This window comes from Somniosus microcephalus, chromosome 20 (assembly GCF_052327205.1).
Source record: "Somniosus microcephalus isolate GS21.2 chromosome 20, FLI_Smic_1.0, whole genome shotgun sequence".
Lineage (NCBI taxonomy): Eukaryota > Metazoa > Chordata > Chondrichthyes > Squaliformes > Somniosidae > Somniosus > Somniosus microcephalus.
Window position 1 is genome coordinate 54,533,257 of NC_141006.1, and position 12,909 is coordinate 54,546,165.

The 12,909-nt window shown below is 43.9% G+C and overlaps 1 protein-coding gene across 2 annotated transcripts in view; it reads right to left on the minus strand.

Moving 5' to 3' along the window:
• LOC147103275 (cation channel sperm-associated protein 4-like) overlaps positions 1-12,559 on the minus strand; it is a 72,764-nt gene extending 60,205 nt beyond the window's left edge. Inside the window, exon 1 of one of the 2 annotated variants that reach the window (XM_085962736.1) lies at positions 12,189-12,549. The gene's annotated coding sequence lies outside the window, so the exon portion shown is untranslated. Of the gene's footprint in view, positions 1-12,188 lie in introns of both variants that reach the window. The other variant, XM_085962734.1, reaches the window with a different exon arrangement.
• Between the last annotated feature and the right edge of the window lie 350 nt (positions 12,560-12,909).

Below are 12,909 nucleotides of genomic sequence, written 5' to 3' on the forward strand. Positions count from 1 at the left end.
TCAAAGCTCTGCAGTACAGTCATGAATGGTGGTGGACCATTAAACAACTAACGGAAGCAGGAGGTTCCATGAATAGCCCCCTCCCTCAATGATGGTGGAGCCTAGCACGTGAGTGCAAAAGACAAGGCGTTTGCAACCAACTTCAGCCAGAAGTGCCGAGTGGATGATCCATATCAGCCTACTCCCGAGGTCCCCACCATCACAGAAGCCAGTTTTCAGCCAATTCAATTCACTCCATGTGACATCAAGAAACGGCTGAGCGCACTGGATACAGCAAAGGCTATGGGCACCGACAACATCCCGGCTATCGTGCTAAAGACTTGTGCTCCAGAACTAGCTGCGTCTCTAGCCAAGCTGTTCCAGTACATCTACAACACTGGCATCTATCTGACAATGTGGAAAACTGCCCAGGTATGTCCTGTCCACAAAAAGCAGGACAAATCCAATCTGGCCAATTACCGCCCCATCAGTCTACTCTCAATCATCAGCAAAGTGATGGAAGGTGTTGTCGACAGTGCTATCAAGACTACTCGGCTCCCGACCTCATTACAGTCTTGGTCCAAACATGGACAAGGGAGCTGAATTCCAGAGGTGAGGTGAGAGTGACTAACCTTGATATCAAGGCAACATTTGACTGAGTGTGGCATCAAGGAGCCCTAGTAAAACTGAAGTCAATGGGAATCAGAGGGGGGGGGGGGGGGGGGGGTGGAAATTCTCCACTGGCTGGAGTCATACCTAGCACAAAGGAAGATGGTTGTGGTGGTTGAAGGTCAATCATCACAGCCCCAGGACATCGCTGCAGGAGTTTCTCAGGGCAGTGTCCTAGGCCCAACCATCTTCAGCTGTTTCATCAATGAGCTTCCCTCCAACATAAGGTCAGAAATGGGGCTGCTGCTGATGACTGCACAGTGTTCAGTGCCATTCACAACTCCTCAGATAATGAAGCAGTCCATGCCCGCATGCAACAAGACCTGGACGACATTCTGGCTTGGGCTGATAAGTGGCAGGTAACATTCGCGTCACACAAGTGCCAGGCAATGACTATCTCCAACAAGCGAGAGTCTAACTACCGCCCCTTGACATTCAACGGCATTACCATCGCCGAATCCCCCACCATCAACATCCTGGGGGTCACCATTGACCAGAAACTTAACTGGACCAGCCACATAAATACTGTGGCAACAAGAGCAGGTCAGAGGCTAGGTATTTTGCGGTGAGTGTCTCGCCTCCTGACTCCCCAAAGCCTTTCCACCATCTACAAGGCACAAGTAAGGAGTTTGATGGAATACTTTCCACTTGCCTGGATGAGTGCAGCTCCAACAACACTCAAGAAGCTCGACACCATCCAGGACAAAGCAGCCCACTTGATTGGCACCCCATCCACCACCTTAAAATTCACTCCCTCCTCCACCGGCGCACCGTGGCTGCAGTGTGTACCATCTACAAGATGCACTGCAGCAGCTCGCCTAGGCTTCTTCGGCAGCACCTCCCAAACCCGCGACCTCTTCCACCTAGAAGGACTAGAGCAGCAGGCGCATGAGAACACCACCACCTCCAAGTTCCCCTCCAAGTCACACAGCATCCTGACTTAGAAGTATATCGTCGATCCTTCATCATCACTGGGTCAAAATCCTGGAACTCTCTACCTAACAGCACTGTGGGAGCACCTTCACCACACAGACTGCAGCGGTTCAAGAAGGCGGCTCACCACCACCTTCTCAAGGGCAATTAGGGATAGGCAATAAATGCTGGCCTTGCCAGCGACGCCCACATCCCATAAAATGAATAAATTAAAAGAAAAATAGCTGAGGCCTGAGCATTGATCCTTGCGGAACCCCACTAGTTACAACCTGCCAATCGGAAAATAACCCGTTTATCCCTACTCTCTGTTTTCTGTCCGTTAACCAATCCTCTAGCCAAGCCCTTATCTTGTGTAGCAACCTTTTATGTGATCGAATGCCTTTTGGAAATCCAAATATACTACATCCACTGGTTTTCCTTTATCTACCCTGCTAGTTACACCCTCAAAAAACTCTAATAAATTTGTTAAACATGATTTCCCTTTCATAAAACCATGTTGACTCTGCCTAATCATATTATGCTTTTCTAAGTACCCGGTTATCACTTTTTTAATAATGGATTCCAGAATTTTCCTGATGACTGGTGTCAGGCTAACTAGCCTGTAGTTCCCTGTTTTCTCTCTTCCTCCTTTCTTGAAAAGCGAGGTTACATTTGCTACCTTCCAATCCACTGGGACTGTTCTGGAATCTGGGGTATTTTGGAAGATCACAACCAATGCATCCACTTTCTTTTCAGCCACCTCTTCGAGAACCCTAGGATGTAGGCCATTAGGTCCCGATGATTTGATGGCTTTTAGTTGCATTAGTTTCCCAAGTACTTTTTCTCTACTGATATTTCTCTACTCATTCTTATTAGCCTCATGGTTCCCCACTATTTTTGGTATGCTTTTTGTGTCTTCTACTGTGAAGAAAGATACAAAATAATTGTTTAAAGTCTCTGCCATTTCCTTATTCCCCATTTTAATTTCACATGTCTCAGCTTCTAAGGGACCAATGCTTAATTTCACTACTTTCTTCCTTTTTACATACTTGTAGAAGCTCTTACAATCTATTTTATATTGCTTGCTAGTTTAATCTCATTCTATTTTCTCCCTTTTTATTAATTTTTTCATCATTCTTTGCTGATTTTGCTCCAGTGAAGTGCCTTGAGACGTTATACTACATTAAATGCAAGTTCTTGTTGTTGGTTCAAATAAGAACATAAGAACATAAGAAATAAGAGCAGGAGTCGGCCATACGGCCCCTCGAGCCTGCTCCGCCATTCAATAAGATCATGGCTGATCATCGACCGCAACTCCACTTTCCTGCCCGATCTTCACATCCCTTGATTCCCCTAGAGTCCAAAAATCTATCTATCTCGGCCTTGAATATACTCAAAGACTCAGCATCCACAGCCCTCTGGGGCAGAGAATTCCAAAGATTCACAACCCTCTGAGTGAAGAAATTCCTCCTCATCTCAGTCTTAAATGGCCTACCCCTTATCCTGAGACTATGCCCCCTAGTTCCAGACACTCCAGCCAGGGGAAACAACCTCTCAGCGTCTACCCTGTCAATCCCCTTCAGAATCTTGTATGTTTCAATGAGATCACCTCTCATTCTTCTAAACTCCAGAGAGTATAGGCCCATTCTACACAATCTCTCATAGGACAGCCCTCTCATCCCAAATACACGACTCCCTGAAGGTGCGAGAGCAGGTAGATAAAGCCACAGAAGAGGCCAATAGAATTTGGGATTTTTAATTAGGGGCATAGAGTAGAAGAGTAAAGGAACAATAATGAATTGATATAAAACATTGGCTGGGCCACAGTTAAAGTTAACTGTGTTAGAGTTTACAGTTAGTGCAGTTTTGGGCATCTGATGATAGAAGGGACATTAAACCCATATACAGCGTACAGTGTAGATTCAGCAGGATGATGCCAGGGATGGAAACCTGTAGTGATGAGGAGATATGAGATCCTGAGACTATTTGCACTTGAGCAGAGAAGGCTAAGAGAAGGTTTAATAGAGTTTGTTTTTAAATTATGAAGAGTTTTGAACGATTGAATAAGGAAAGGCTATTTCCTGTCATTGGGAAGTCAGTGCCAAGGGGTCATTAATTTAAAATGATCACTAAGAGTGAGGAGTGGGTTATGAGAGATTTGTTTACATAGAGTGTTGTTACATACAAACATACGTACATACAAATTAGGAGCAGGAGTAGGCCACTCGGCTCCTCGAGCCTGCTCCGCCATTCAATAAGATCATGGCTGATCCGATTACTCCACATTCCCGCCTACCCCTGATAACCTTTCACCCCCTTGCTTATCAAGAATCTATCTACCTCTGCCTTAAAAATATTCAAAGACTCTTCTTCTACCGCCCTCTGAGGAAGAGAATTCCAAAGACTCATGATCCTCTGTGAGAATAAATTTCTCCTCAACTCTGTCTTAAATGGGTGACCCCTTATTTTTAAACAGTGAGCCCTAGTTCTAGATTCTCCCACAAGAAGAAACATCCTCTCCACATCTACCCTGTCCAGACCCCTCAGGATCTTATTTGTTTCAATCAAGTCACCTCTTACTCTTCTAAACTCCAGCAGATACAAGACTAGCCTGTCCAACCTTTCCTCATAAGACAACCCGCCCATTCCAGGTATTAGTCTAGTAAACCTTCTCTGAACTGCTTCCAACGCATTTACATCCTTCCTTAAATAAGGAGACCAATACTGTACACAGTACTCCAGATGTGGTCTCACCAATGCCCTGTATAACTGAAGCATAACCTCCCTACTTTTGTATTCAATTCCCCTCGCAATAAACCATAACATTCTATTAGCTTTCCTAATTACTTGCTGTGCCTGCATACTAACCTTTTGTGATTCATGCACTAGGACACCCAGATCCCTCTGCATCTCAGAGCTCTGCAATCTCTCACCATCTTTTTTATTCTTCCTGCCAAAATGGACAATTTCACATTTTCCCACATTATACTCCATTTGTCAGCTCACTCACTTAACCTATCTATATACCTTTGTAGCCTTCTTATGTCCTCTTCACAATTTACTTTCCTACCTATCTTTGTCTCATCAGCAAATTTAGCAAACATACCTTCGGTCCCTTCATCCAAGTCATTTATATAAATTGTAAAAAGTTGAGGCCCCAGCACTGATCCCTGTGGCACACCACTCGTTACATCTTGCCAACCAGAAAATGACCCATTTATGCCTACTCTCTGTTTCCTGTTAGCTAGCCAATCTACTATCCATGCCAATATGTTACCCCTTATACCATGAGCTTTTATTTTCCGCAATGACGTATGAAGAGAGATTGGGTCGATTAGGCTTATATTTGCTACAGTTTAGAAGGATGAGAGGGGATCTCATTGAAACTTATAAAATTCTAACAGGACTAGACAGACTAGATGCAGGAATGTAAGAAGTCACACAACACCAGGTTATAGTCCAACAGCTTTATTTGAAATCACAAGCTTTCGGAGCGCTGCTCCTTCGTCAGGTGAAGTGGAGAGATGCATATAGGCACAGCATATATAGTCAGAGAATACTGCCAGATGATTACAGGTAATCTTTCTAACTGCCCTTTATCACACCTCGGCAGAGAGATAATCACAGCAATCAAAGGTGTGAATGGTGTCCAAACAGGTCAGTCAGGAAAACATTACATCAAAGAACAATGAGGTGGGGTCACAAGGGGTCAAATGTTGCAGATGCTGGGGTCTGTATGAAAAACAAAAAACAAACAAAAACTATTTTTTTGCTGGAAATCACAGCAGGTCCGGCCGCATCTGTGTAGAGAGAACAAACCGACTCGAGTCTGGATGACTACGTCAGGTGGGGTTACATGTAGCGTGACATGAACCCAAGATCCCGGTTGAGGTCGTCCTCATGAGTGCAGAACTTGGCTATCAGTTTCTGCTCTACGATTTTGCGTTGTCGTGTGTCTCGAAGGCCGCCTTGGAGAATGCTTACCCGAAGATCGGAGGCTGAATGTCCTTGACTGCTGAAGTGTTCCCCGACTGGGAGGGAACACTCCTGCCTGGCGATTGTTGCGCGGTGTCCGTTCATCCGTTGTCGCAGTGTCTGCATGGTCTTGCCGATGTACCATGCTCCGGGCATCCTTTCCTGCAACATATGAGGTAGACAACGTTGGCCGAGTCGCATGAGTATGTACCATGTACCTGGTGGGTGGTGTCCTGACGTGTGATGATGGTATCTGTGTTGATGATCTGGCATGTCTTGCAGAGGTTGCTGTGGCAGGGTTGTGTGGTGTCGTGGTCGCTGTTCTCCTGAAAGCTGGGTAATTTGCTGCGAACGATGGTCTGTTTGAGGTTAGGCGGCTGTTTGAAAGCGAGTAGTGGAGGCGTGGGGATGGCCTTAGCGAGGTGTTTGTCGTCATCAATGACATGTTGACGGCTGTGAAGAACATGGCGTAGTTTCTCCGCTCTGGGGAAGTAGTGGACGACGAAGGGTACTCTGTTGGTTGTGTCCCGTGTTTGTCTTCTGAGGAGGTCTATGCGATTTTTCGCTGTGGCCCGTCGGAACTGTCGATCGACGAGTCGAGCGTCATATCCCGTTCTTACGAGGGCGTCTATCAGCGTCTGTAGGTGTCCATCGCGTTCCTCCTCGTCTGAGCAGATCCTGTGTATTCGCAGGGCTTGTCCATAGGGGATGGCTTCTTTAACGTGGTTAGGGTGGAAGCTGGAGAAGTGGAGCATCGTGAGGTTGTCCGTGGGCTTGCGGTAGAGTGAAGTGCTGAGGTGTCCGTCTTTGATGGAGATTCGTGTGTCCAAGAATGAAACCAATTCTGAGGAGTAGTCCATGGTGAGTTTGATGGTGGGATGGAACTTGTTGATGTTATCGTGTAGTCTTTTCAATGATTCTTCGCCGTGGGTCCATAGGAAGAAAATGTCATCGATGTATCTGGTGTATAGCGTTGGTTGGAGGTCCTGTGCAGCGAAGAAGTCTTGCTCGAACTTGTGCATGAAGATGTTGGCGTATTGGGGTGCGAATTTGGTCCCCATGGCTGTTCCGTGTGTTTGGGTAAAGAACTGGTTGTCGAAGGTGAAGACATTGTGGTCAAGGATGAAGCGGATGAGTTGTAGGATGGCGTCTGGAGATTGGCTGTTGTTGGTGTTGAGAACTGAGGCTGTCGCAGCGATGCCGTCATCATGGGGGATACTGGTGTAGAGTGCCGAGACGTCCATCGTGGCAAGGAGTGTTCCTGGTTCAACTGGTCCGTGGGTGCTGAGTTTCTGTACGAAGTCTGTAGTGTCGCGACAGAAGCTGAGGGTTCCCTGTACGATGGGTTTCAGGATGCCCTCGACGTATCCAGAGAAGTTCTCACACAGGGTTCCGTTGCCTGATACGATAGGACGTCCGGGTGTGTTGGCTTTGTGTATCTTTGGGAGGCAGTAGAAGTCTCCCACGCGGGAAGTACGTGGGATGAGAGTGCGTAGGATGCTTTGAAGGTCTGGATCGAAGGTCTTGATCAGTCTGTTGAGTTGGCAGGTGTGTTCTTTGGTTGGATCTGCGGGTAACTGTCTGTAGTGTTCCTGGTTGTCTAGTTGTCATCATAGATGCAGGAAGGCTGTTCCCGATGACGGGGGAGTCCAGAACCTGGGGTCACAGTCTAAGGATAAGGGGTAAGCCATTTAGGACTGAGATGAGGAGGAATTTCTTCACCCAGAGAGTGGTGAACCTGTGGAATTCTCTACCACAGAAGACAGTTGAGGCCAATTCATTAAATATATTCAAGGAGGAGTTAGATATATTTCTTAAGGCTAAGGGGATCAAGGGATATGGGGAGAAAGCAGGGACAGGGTACTGAATTTGGATGATCAGCCATGATCGCATTGAATGGCGGAGCAGGCTCGAGGGGCCAAATGGCCTACTCCTGCTCCTATCTTCTATGCAATAACCTTTGATGTGGCACCTTATCAAATGCCTTCTGGAAATCTAAGTACAGTACATCCACCGGTTTCCCATTATCCACAGCACTTGTTACTTCCTCAAAGAACTCCAATAAATTGGTTAAACATGATTTCCCTTTCACAAAATCATGCTGACACTGCCTGATTACCTTGAACTTTTCTAAGTGCCCTGCTATAACGTCTTTAATAATAGCTTGTAACATCTTCCCTAGGACAGATGTTAAGCTAACTAGCCTGTAGTTTTCTGCTTTCTGTCTCCCTCCCTTTTTGAATAAAGGAGTTACATTCGCTATTTTCCAATCTAATGGAACCTTCCCCGAATCTAGGGAATTTTGGAAAATTAAAACAAACTCATCAACTATCTCACTAGCCACTTCTTTTAAGACCTTAGGATGAAGTCCATCAGGACCCGGGGACTTGTCAGCCCGCAGCTCCAACAATCTGCTTAGTACCACTTCCCTGGTGATTGTAATTTTCTTGAGTTCCTCCCTCCTTTCCTTTCCTGATTTACAGCTATTTCTGGGATGTTACTTGGATCCTCTATAGTGAAGACCAATGCAAAATACTTGTTCAATTCAACTGCCATCTCCTTATTTTCCATTATTAATTCCCCAAACTCAATTTCTATAGGACCAATGCTCACTGTGTTAACTCTTTTCTTTTTTAAATATCTATAGAAACTCTTACTATCTGTTTTTATATTTCTAACTAGCTTTCTCTCATACTCTAATTTTTCTCTCCTTATTAATCTTTTAGTCATTCTTAGAAACATAGAAAAATAGGAGTAGGCCATTCGGCCCTTTGAGCCTGCTCCGCCATTCAATATGATCATGGCTGATCCTCTATCTCAATACCATATTCCCGCTCTCTCCCCATACCGCTTGATGCCTTTTGTGTCTAGAAATCTATCTATCTCCTTCTTAAATATATTCAGTGACTTGGTCTCCACAGCCTTCTGTGGTAGAAAATTCCACAGGTTCACCACCCTCTGAGTAAAGAACTTTCTCCTCATCTCAGTTCTAAATTTCCTACCCCTTACCCTGAGACTGTGACCCCTCGTTCTAGGCCCCTCAGCCATGGGAAACATCCTCCTTGCACCCATCCTGTCTAGCCCTGTCAGAATTTTATACGTTTCAATGAGATCCCGTCTCATTCTTCTAAACTCCAGTGAATACAGGCCTAGTCGACCAAATCTCTCCTCATACGACAGTCCTGCCATCCCAGGAATCAGTCTGGTGAACCTTCGCTGCACTCCCTCTATGGCACGTATATCCTTTCTTAGGTAAGGAGACCAAAACTGCACACAGTACTCCAGGTGTGGTCTCACCAAGGCCCTGTATAACTGTAGTAAGACATCCTTGCACCTGTACTCAAATCTTCTTGCAATGAAGGCCAACATACCATTTGCCTTGCTAACTGCTTGCTGCACCTGCATGTTTGTTTTCAGTGACTGGTGTACAAGGACACCCAAGTCCCTCTGTAAATCAACATTTCCCAATCTATCACCATTTAAATAATACTCTGCCTTTCTGTTTTTCCTACCGAAGTGGATAACTTCACATTTCTCCACGTTATACTGCATCTGCCATGTATTTGCCCACTCACTCAACTTGTCTAAATCACCTTGAAGCCTCTTTGCATCCTCCTCACAACTCACAATCCTACCTAGTTTCGAAAAAGACTCATTTATTCCTACTCTCCGTTTCCTGTCTGTTAACCAATTTTCAATCCATGCCAGTATATCACCCTCAATCCTATGTGCTTTAATTTTGCACACTAACCTCTTACGTGGGACTTTATCAAAGGCCTTCTGAAAATCCAAATACATCACATCCACTGGGATCCCTTATCTATTCTACCAGTTACATCCTCAAAAAGCTCCAGTAGGTTTGTCAAACACGATTTCCCTTTCATAAATCCATGTTGACTTTGTCTAATCCCATTTATATTTTCTAAGTGTCCTGTTATTACATCCTTTATAATAGACTCTAGCATTTTCCCTACTACTGATGTTAGGCTAACCGATCGGTAGTTCCCTGTTTTCTCTCTCCCTCCTTTTTTAAATAGTGGGGTTACATTTGCCACCCTCCAATCTGCAGGAACTGTTCCACAATCTATAGAATTTTGGAAGATGACAACCAATGCATCCACTATTTCCATGGCTACCTCTTTTAGTACTCTGGGATGCAAATTATCAGGCCCTGGGGATTTATCGGCTTTCAGTCCCATTAATTTCTCCAGCACTATTTTTTTTTACTAATACTAATCTCCTTTAATTCCTCCTTCTCACTAGACCCTTGGTTCCCTAGCATTTCTGGGAAGTTATTTGTTTCCTTTTCCGTGAAGACAGAAACAAAGTATTTGTTTAATTACTCTGCCATTTCCTTGTTCCCCATTATAAATTCTCCCATTTCTGACTGTAATGGACCTACATTTGTCTTCACTAATCTTTTTCTTTTTACATACTTGTAGAAGCTTTTACAGTCCACTTTTATGTTCCTTGCAAGTTTACTCTCATACTCTATTTTTCCCCTCCTAATCAATCTCTTGGTCCTTTTTTGCTGAACTCTAAACTGCTCCCAATCCGCAGGCTTGCTATTTTTTCTGGCAACTTTATATCACTCCTCTTTGGTTCTAATACTATCCTTAATTTATTTTGTTAGTCATGGTTGGGCCGCTTTTCCTTTTGTGTTTTTGCGCCAGAAAGAAATGTATAACTGCTGCAATTCATGCATTCGTTCCTTAAATGTTAGCCATTGCCTATCCACCATCATGCCATTTAATGAAGCTCCCCAATCTATCATAGCCAACTCACTCCTCATACCTTCGTAGTTTCCTTTGTTTAGATTTAGGACCCTAGTTTCGGATTGGACTTCTTTACTTTCCATCTTAATGAAGAATTCTATCGTATTATGGTCACTCTTCCCTAAAGGACCCCGCACAACAAGATTATGAATTAACTCCTTCTCATTGCACAATACCCAATCTAGGATAGCCTGTTCCCTAGTTGGCTCCTCAATGTACTGCTCTAAAAAACCATCTCGTACACACTCCAGGAACTCATCCTCCACACTATTATTGCTAATTTGGTTTGGCCAGTCTATATGTAGATTAAAGTCACCCATGATTACTGTGTCACCCTTGTTACATGCATCTCTAATTTCCTGTTTGATGCCATTCCCTACATTACCACTACTGTTTGGAGGCCTATAGACAACTCCCACCAATGTTTTCTGCCCCTTGGTGCTTCTTAGCTCCACCCAGACTGATTCTACATCATGATTTTCTGAGCCAATATCCTTTCTCACTATTGCTCTGATTTCATCCTTTACTAACAACGCCATCCCACCTGCTTTTCCTTTTTGCCTGTCCTTCCTAATTATCGAATATCCTTGGATATTCAGCTCCCAGCCTTGGTCACCCTGCAGCCATGTTTCCGTAATCGCAATTATATCGTATCCATTTACATCTATTTGAGCTGTTACTTCGTCTACCTTATTACGAATGCTTCGTGCATTCAGATACAGTGCCTTTAGATTTGTCTTTTTAGACATCTTAACATTTTTTTGTACTATGGCCCTATTTGTCTTATTACCATTTTCACTTACCCGGACCCTATTTGTTAGTGCACTCCTTTGTTTGTACGCTGTCCCTTCTTGACACAATCTGGTTATCCTTACCCCAATCCCTTTCCTGCACTGCTTCCTTGTATTCTGTCCAGTCTTCTGACCTGCCACCCATCTTTGCGCAATTATATGTTTTTTCTTTACGTTAGATACTATCTTTAACTTTTTTAGTTAACCACGGATGGTGGGTCCTCCCCTTGGAATTTTTCTTTCTCGTTGAAATATTCTGTATATTCCGAAATATCCCCTTAAATGTCTGCCACTGCAACTCTATTGGCCTATCCCTTAACCTAATTTGCCAGTTCACTTTAGCTAGCTCTGCTTTCATGCCCTCATAATTGCCCTTACTTAAGTTTAAAATACTACTCTTGGGCCCACTCTTCTCTCCCTCAAACTGGGTGTAAAATTCAATCATATTATGATCGCTGCTGCCTAGGGGCGCCTTCACTATGAGGTCATTATTGAATCCTATCTCGTTGCACAAGGGACACAGGGAGTGGTTGAGGCCGAGACTGTTGCATCTTTTAAGGGAAATTGGATAAATATTTGAAGCAGAGGAAGATACAGGGCTCTGGGTTTAGAGTGGGGCAACAGGATTAGCTTTGGATTGCTCGAACAAAAAGCCAGCACAGGCACGATGGGTTCAATGGCCTCCTTCCACGTTGTAAACTTCTATGGTTTTCAGAAAATGCCATGCTTTGAAATTACATTGTGCAATGATGAGCATACTAAAGTTTAAATCTGTAAGAAACATGTTCATATATCTTTTTATAATAGCAAAGGAATTTTATGTAACTTCATTAATCTTTTGTTGATCATCATAGTGGCTAAGTTTAGTGGCTATGTTCAAAATGCAATTTGTATCCGTCAGACTCTATCACACTAATGTGTGTCAGACTCTATCAATGTGTGTCAGACTCTATCACACTAATGTGTGTCAGACTCTATCACACTAATGTGTGTCAGACTACCACACTAGTGTATGTCACACTGTACCACATTAGTGTATCTGTCACACTGTACAATAGTGCTAGCAGACGATAGATTCATGACATACCTTTCCCTCTATGATATCATTGAAGTCTACTTCCAACTCTTTTGCACGGTTTCTAGGCTCCTAGGATAGAAAGAGAAAGCAATTTTGCTGCCTGCTAAGATATTCACTGCACACTAAGAGACATTTCATTGTGCTTTAAATTTGTGACATCATCTTATAATGTATTTCATGGGTAGCCAATTAAACTGCTTCAATATCAATGGATTTCCACCCATCTTCTCTGAATCTATAGCTCAACTAGAATGAACTTGGCCCTGTTACCCAGTATTCCCAGCCTGATGTTTAGAACTATATAACTATATGTGACCCTCAGTGTATGTCCCTGCAAGCCTTGTGTAAAAGGAATTGAATCATGACCTTGACAGAGTGTGTAAGCCTTCAATACAACACAATGAAAAATTCTAATTGTTACCCAGTGATTCCCAAGTCAAAAGGAAGCATGCGATTCTGTGTGGAGGGCGCTGCATTCTGTAGCTGATGGCGAGGCGCACGTGTATCGTCGACAGCACTCTGGTCATGTAAATACACCGCCTAACCCATTGGATGCCACCAGATCAACTGGAGAGGCAGACATTTTAGTCAGCCCATCACACCTGTCCTGTGGGATCCTGCTTTATATGTCTACTGTACAGGATGTTTTAACTGGGTGCTTTTGTAATTTAAGTTAACTTTTAATAATTAACACGAATACAATGTCTGACAGCATCTATTTATTATTTAG